The sequence below is a fragment of the Lonchura striata genome, chromosome 6 (assembly GCF_046129695.1).
Source record: "Lonchura striata isolate bLonStr1 chromosome 6, bLonStr1.mat, whole genome shotgun sequence".
Taxonomy (NCBI): Eukaryota; Metazoa; Chordata; class Aves; order Passeriformes; family Estrildidae; genus Lonchura; species Lonchura striata.
Window position 1 is genome coordinate 48,985,554 of NC_134608.1, and position 8,242 is coordinate 48,993,795.

An 8,242-nucleotide genomic window follows, 5' to 3' on the forward strand; every position below is an offset into this window, starting at 1 on the left:
AGTAAGGTTTGTTTTTTGGTTTTTTTGTTTGTTTGTTTGTTTGTTTTAAGAAACTTGCAGTAGTTTAAGCAAATCGGAGATAAAAATAAATTGTTGAGGGATTTTCTCAGCCAAGGGAAGAAATTCAAAACCGCCACGGGGCTGAGGGTTAATTATAATGAGGGCAAAGTGGTGGTTGAAACTGCAGCTTCTGCAGGTGAAAATAAAATGGGGATGTAAGCTTTCTATGGTGACAGCTGTGGTTACAAAGCTGTTAAAGCAATAGGGCTGACACTACTTGGAGCTTTCCCTTTCTCTCACAGAGATACTGCTCCAGATTAGAAAACCCTTTTCCTACACTACAGTAGGAAACACATGCTGACTAAAAGTGATTTAAGACTAGCATGCTGCTCATAATTAATGTACTGATTATGACTGATTAAAACAATTAATTAAAAACTGATTAGAAAACTTGTGTCATTTTCAACAAGCATACATGGCCACTGCAGTGCAGGTGTCCAAAGGGTTGGTGTGGTGCACATGTATTCATGTCGAGGCAGAGGGTGGGACAGCTGAGGATCAGGGCAGCTGTGAGTTGGTTTTCCTGGAGCTGCAACTGTTTTCCAGCTAGCTGTCTCCTCTAAAATGGCTGTTACTGCTCAGCCTGGAGAAGAGAAGGCTCCATGGAGATTTCAGCATACCTTCAGGTACCTAAAGGGCATACTGGAAATCTGAAGAGGGATTTTTTACAAGTGCAGGTAGTCATAATACAAGGGATATTTGTTTTAAGCTGGAGGAGGGTCAATATGGATTTGAAAGAATGTGTAAGGTTTTTGGTTTTGTTGGTTTTTTTTTTAATTCTATGATTTTGTAACTTCAGAAACAAATAAACAACAGCTGGAAGATTATAATTTTTGTTCTCTTCTCACAGGCCCCATGCTGTTGTCAAGCCTGCTGCTTGGAGTGGAGAAGGTTTCCATCATAGCTTTGACTGTTTCAGGGTTGTTTTGACTCTCTCTCAATCACAACCTGATAAGTACGGTAGCTTAGTTAGTTGTGCTATTTATTTTTCTCTCTCCAGATACTTACACAGTTGTTTCATGTCAGGTTGGAAACTCTTTTAACTGAAGGGTGGAAAACCTCTGGGTAAGTACATCCCCAGCTCTCTGGGGCCATTTCAATGACCCCTCTGACAGTGGGAATTCTTAAACTATGCTAAAGCACATGGAAGATAAGGAAGTGATTGGTGATGGCCAAACCTGGCTTCACCAGAGCATGCCTGAAGATTTTGCTTTAGAAACATAGAAGATGTCCAGAGAAACAGGTATGATGTTCCCTCCAAAATAAGAGGAAACTGAGAGTTAGAGTTAGAACTGAGGTGGGACCCATAATATATTTGGAAGTAAAGAGTAAAGTTGAGGGAGAAGTGTTCTGAAGGCATAGAATAGTATTAATACTGGTACAGGACACAAGGATAATTTCAGACTTGAAGCCACATGAAAAAGTCACAAAAAGAACACAGGAGTGATACCTTGTGTAAGAAGGAGGTAAGACATCAAAGTTGTTTTGATCTATTTTGGTACTTTTAACTGAAGAGAGGATGCATTGAAAATGAGATAGTAACAAACAGCAAGAAAAACAGGAAGTTTTTCCTGTGGTTGTAGCAGGAAGTGTATCACAGCATTTTTTTGCCCTCCCATTTCCATTAATGGAACTATTTCTTAGAAGTAGAACAAAAAGGCTTGTGGTAACAGGCATACAGTGCATCTATATCACACAAATCTCACAGGCAACAAGAAATAACATAAAGGTCTCATTAAAGGAGAATGTAGCACTTGATTCCTGATGCAGTTTTCATGTGATTTCTCATGCAAATCAATACTTTATTACATCTTTTTTTCAACTTCTCTACAGTTTATAAATGCCCCTTTCATCAAAAAGCAGACACATAGCATCTAAATATTAGGCAGAGGCTAAGCATCCGCCAATATTTATGAGATTGTGGTAGTAATTTTTTTAAATGTCTGTCTTTTAAAATTATACCATCTTCTTTCTTGTCATATCTGTATGCACATGATTATCAGCCAGTTATTGATGGGCAAAAATGGACAGTCAGCATGGGGGGCTTATTCTTGTGATGTTTAGGGGTTTGGCTAAGTCTATTTACTATTATTGTTTATAAACTTTGGACTAATGGCAGGGAGATTGAGCAGTGGTATTTCCTAGGAACTTGTACCTGGCCTATATTTCAATATTATCATAAAATTCCCAAATGGGGGCACAAAATGATGTGAGAAAGTTTGCTGATGACTTAGAACTAAGGAATTACTTAGAGTTACAATACAGAAAGTAAACATTTTACTTAATATCTGCAGAATATCTTGTGATATTCAGTAGCTGGCTGGTGAAGCAGTGAATGATATGTCAGTAATGTAGACTGACTTGCCTTGAAGAAAAGGCAGCCTTGGCTTTTTAAATCTATTTATCTTTTTGCTTAGATTGTGGATGTGTAATGAGAAGGTTCACTGGTATTGTTAGTGCAAAGCTTAGTGCAGATTAAAATAGCAAGTGCTAGGAATAATGGAATTGCTAGGACAATAATAGAATGTAATGAAAGGAATTGTTACATTGCAGCATAAATCCATTGTATATCTGTATGGTAAGTATGACATGCAGGTCTATTCCCATGAAGAGTGACATGCTGGAAGTAAAGAGAAATGGTCACTATTGTTTGTAACAAGAAAAAAGCAATGAAATCCTGTGGCCAGTTCAGTGGTACATGCTGAACATTGCTGCCTGTCTTTCCTTGGTATTACATGTTGAAATTTCTCAACTCTTTTCTGCTCTGTAAAGAGTTATCCCCCCTTTTGGGCTGGATTGCAAATCAGAGTTAAAATACAAGTTTATTAACTGCTATGTGGGGAAAGATGAGGTGGAATCTGATGTATCTTTAAGAGATTAAAGTTCAGGGCACACTTTTACCTTTCCTATGTGTGTTGTAAAAGGTAGAGTTCTGCTCTTTAAATAATGTGGATGAAAATTGACATTGCCTTATGTTATCATGAATTCTACAAGCCAAAGGTCTGCCTTTCCCTTTAGATTCTTAAATATGCACATTCTGTAAAATAAGAGAATGGAGGATTTAAACCAGGATTCATGGCCTTTCATTTTCTGCCCCACAGAGCTGTTTGAGAAGTGGATCTCACTCCCCAGTCTGAGTCATTTTCCGCTGCTGTGCTTCCATGGGGAATGAAGTGCTAAAGACTGAATCTTTCATTCAGAGGGTAATAAGAGTCTTTTGGTCTGGAAGCCATTTCCCCAGCCTTTCTAGACTGTCCCCAGCATGAAGCATCCTTATGTCCAGTGTTTCATCCCATTGTGCTGAAATGAAACATTGATGTTTGTGAACATCTGTAGACAATATTGACAATTTTGGAAATTTAAAACAAAACACCCAAAATATATCTGTGTGCTCATTGGAACAATGAGTTCTACACTGAATGTGTTTTTGTTTCTCACACTGAACAAAAGAGCAATATTTAGTCAAAAGTATTGTTGGTGTCCCTGCTGGACCCTAACATTATCTTATTCCCGAAAAACTTGCTGAGGAAGTTTGAATGTTACAAGAATGGGAGGATATGGTTGTAAGCTCTGCTCCATCCTGTGTTGTTTTGGACCCTGGCCATCAGGAAACATTTAGTCTATCTCAGAGATGAAACACTTTCTCTTCAGAAGTAGTATTATGAGCAAGATGTGTAAATAATCTGTGGCAAGCAGTGACTTTGTTACAGAAAGGGACACCATCCCAACTTTTCCTTTCTTTGATGAAATTTTCAAGAGAGATTTCTACAAACGATGTGCCAGAGGGGAATTTGCAAGGTTTGCATTGACCTACATAAACCCTAGTTGAACATAAAAGCAGATTAAAAGTTGTTTCACTCTGCTTCTGTCACCCTTTGTACTTTATCAACCACTGATCTTTATTCTTTGTTAATTCACATATGTTTAATGCAGCATTGCAAATAATTTTCCTCACATCCTAAAGTATTCATAAAAATAAGGCTGGGTGAGAATATTTGAAAGAGCATTGTTTGTGATTTTCTTGCCTCTGCACAGCTGTGTGTCTAGAAACTGGAAACATAGGCTTCTCTGTGCTGCAGAGGAATGGAAATAAATTATAATGCAAGCTCTTTCAAAAAAAAATTATATATCCTGGAGTATCTCAGATCAGGAAAACATTTTGTTGCACAGCTTGAGTTTTATTTCAAAATATTGACTCTATACAGATACTCGCTTTTGTATCTTAACTAGTTATTTTACTGAATGTGTCTGATTTGGATGAAAAGTTGTGGTTGATTCATGCCATGATCGATGGAGGGGAAGCAGGGAAAGGACAGTTTGAAGCAAAGGAAACAGTAAACCTTGTGGAGGAAGAAGACCAAGATTGCCACATAATCCTATGATTAATTATTCTCAAGAATATGTTTTTGCAGAAGCAGGATGAAAGGCAAAGTAATACCTTTGAAATAATTTTGGAAGCCCAGCATCAAATCAATTGTGCAACTAAATTATCATCACATTATAATCATTCAGACACTCTTTCTTAAAAGCAGTTTTAATATTAAATATTTTATGGGGGTTGGTGTTCATACTAATTCTGTGAAATAGGGAAATACTAAGCCAAAGTTTCCATAGATTGTGAAACAGAGAAGTTCTTCCAGATTGTGGAGCAGGAACAACACTGGAAATAAAAAGCCAGTCAAATTTCAACATGTTGATACAACTTAGAAGTGAAAAACTGCCCTGTGAGTCAGCAGCTAAGAACTTTCTAGAACTGGTTAGCCACTTGCTGCCTACTTTTCTGGTGTTGATGTTGGATGAAAGGTAGCTAATGCTGCCTTTATTTATGGTGTTTGCTGCAATTGCTGCAGTGTTTGCAGTCATGGAACGTAGTGGAGATGAAAATGAGGGACAAACTGAGTTATAAAACAGATCAGGACAGCAACAGTTCTGTTCCGTATTCTTCCATTCCTAACAGTTCTTCTGGACCTTATTTTCTTTGGTAATGTTATCTCCTGGCTTAATTCCCACATCCTTCCATATTTTATATCCTCCTCCATTAAAAGTGTAATATACAAAGTAAAAGCTTGTGTCAGGCTATCTGAAAGTGCTCTGCAATTGTTCCTTGTAGTAGAAGTGTTATCAGAGTCTATGAGCCTCAGGCTGCAGGTGTATAATTGCATTTTAGAAATAGGGCAGGCTCTTTTGTCTCATTATGAAGGATCTGGAAGGCCTGTCTCACAACAGTCCCTTTTCATCTCTCCATCTAAGCCTCTTCCCAAAACTTCTTGTCCAAAGGAACACATGGACACCCTGCAAGTCCTCCCTGAAGAGTCAGCCTTCCCCAGCCTACCCAACAAAGCATGTGGTCTCCAAGTTGAATGGATTGCTTTACTTGCACAGATGGAAACAAATAATGCTTCCCATGATATCTTAAAATTGATACAATTTTCTGAGCTTTTAAGGAACTTTACGCACTGAAATGACTGCACAAATGTTTCTCAGATATTCACAGTCTTAAGGTTTTATCATCTGGTCAAGGCAAAACTCCCTTCACATTAACAACTGCAGACACTGGGTCCCTCGTAGGACAATTTTGGGGCCAGAACTGATGTCTTGCATCAAAATATTCTGATTTATGTACCACTATTGGAGAGTAGTAGACAGCAGTCAAGTTATTTAATGATTTCAGAGTTTTAAAAGCAAGCGAAGATATTGGTGTCAGATTCTTTTAAATCTTGCCTTACTACAACAGTCTGAAACATTTCCAGTGCTAATGATTACAGAGGAATATCCACTTTAAACATGGGTTTAAAAAAAAAAGCTTTTAATACAAGCTTTACCTCTGTCATCACATCTGTCTGCCTTTTGCCATTAGTAGGCAGTGTATTTATCTTTGAAGTCCTGTGTTTGTAAAAGTGCCAGTCATGCTCTATTAGTCCTCTCTAATCTCCATGTGTGCACTTAGCTGAGAGTGTAACACAATATTTGTTCTTTAATTTTAAATTTGTCGTTTCTAATGAGTTCCAGGGTCTTAGTCTGTTTTTACCCTAAACACCTTGGGCTGTGTCACTGAAACTGTATCTGGTGGCATAATCTATTAGGCTTATTTGAGTTTCCTTAACCTATATGCTTATTTAAGATAGGGGGGGAAAGGGCAGCAGTGGAAGACTGTTATTCACTAACTCCAAAAGGTTAGTGAATTCTCTGAATTTTGATATCTGAAATAAAATTAAACCTTTATTAGTATTTCTAAAGTAACTTAGTGTTAAAAGGGACTTTTTGGAAACAATCTCGTAATTATAGTAAAGCCTGTGGTAAGCTGGACACTCCAGTTCTGGTCTTAACCACATCCCACCATGTGGTCTGATTTTCAGTGGCTGAAAATACTCCAGGGCTTGCTGGAAACCCCATTTATTTAGGGGTTGGATGGAATCTCAACAAATTGTATTGTGATACACAGTCACAGAAACAGATAGTCCTTTCCTCCCTTTTTCCTTTCTCCTTTCTCCTTTCTCCTTTCTCCTTTCTCCTTTCTCCTTTTTCCTTTCTCCTTTCCTTTCCTTTCCTTTCCTTTCCTTTCCTTTCCTTTCCTTTCCTTTCCTTTCCTTTCCTTTCCTTTCCTTTCCTTTCCTTTCCTTTCCTTTCCTTTCCTTTCCTTTCCTTTCCTTTCCTTTCCTTTCCTTTCCTTTCCTTTCCTTTCCTTTCCTTTCCTTTCCTTTCCTTTCCTTTCCTTTCCTTTCCTTTCCTTTCCTTTCCTTTCCTTTCCTTTCCTTTCCTTTCCTTTCCTTTCCTTTCCTTTCCTTTCCTTTCCTTTCCTTTCCTTTCCTTTCCTTTCCTTTCCTTTCCTTTCCTTTCCTTTCCTTTCCTTTCCTTTCCTTTCCTTTCCTTTCCTTTCCTTTCCTTTCCTTTCCTTTCCTTTCCTTTCCCTCAGATTCCAAGTTCCCAGGGATGTTTTAGTCATCCTTGAGATCAATCCTGTTAATTTCAGTGCAAATAGAACATGAGTAAAGCTTAATTTCCACCAAAATCAGATTAAAGAAGGATTCTTTAAATGCTTTCAGTGTAAGCCCTCTACAGCTGTCAGGCTTTCTGTCCATTTCCTCAGAAAACTGTGCAGTGGCTGCAGAACTCATGAAACTGTGATATTATTAAAAAATAAGGATGTAGAAGTGGTATAATTGAGAATAGGATTTTTAGCCTGATTGTTCTAAATTGTAGGATTTGTGGTAGCAATCAATTTATTTTAAAAAAAAAAAAAAAAAGAGCCCCATCTGTTTCCAATCTGTACTTTCCCCCTTTAGTGAAAGCTGTGTGCATCCTCAAACATATCCAGGGAATTCTCTAAGAGGCTAGGAATGTTTCATATATTTTCAGAGTTGAAAAAAGTATACTTCTGTCTGTCCTTAGAATAAGCTGTTAAATTATCTCTCAACCTAAGAGAGAGGTGAGGGGTGATCAGTGTATTCTCTGCTACTTCAGGAAAATGTAGTTAATCTATATTCAGGTTTTAAATCTCACAAACGCTACCAGGTTTTAGAAAAATTCTGGCTTTTCTGGCTTAAACCTTATGGATTTTCAAAGGTTTTAAATATTACATGGGAGGTGGGCATTTTGTATCATAACCTAATGACCAGGAGTTGGACTTGTTTTTAATGATGGAGGACAGGATGCCCTTGCTAATAGAGAATGAATAGCTGGAAGATGTAACTTTTCATTAGTGTGGTATTTTAATATGTACCTTCCATGGGTTAACTATTCAGACAGGTTTCTTTGGGGATGCCAGAATACTGCAAGTGGATCCATCCACTGTTTTTTGTGGAATAAAGCAAAGATAGTTTTGTTCTTTTTATGCTATTCTTTCAGTGAAGAAAAAAAAACAAAAAGAGCACAACTTCCATTGATTTAAACACAAAACCAAGATCATGCTTGATGATGTGATTCCTGACTTGGATAATGAATTTCTGCTCTCCCAAAACACTATGCAATATTCTAGTAGAAGTAACATTTGTAGGTGACATATACACAATTTTTTTTTTTTTTTTCTAAAAGGCCTGGGATTTAGTTAAAACAAGGTAGATAAAACTGATTTGATTTAGAGGTTTCTAAGAGTTGTTAGACCACTCTATACTTTCAGCACACACACACATAATCTTGAATACTTGCTTCACTGTGTCACACTAGGTACCATAGAATCATAGAA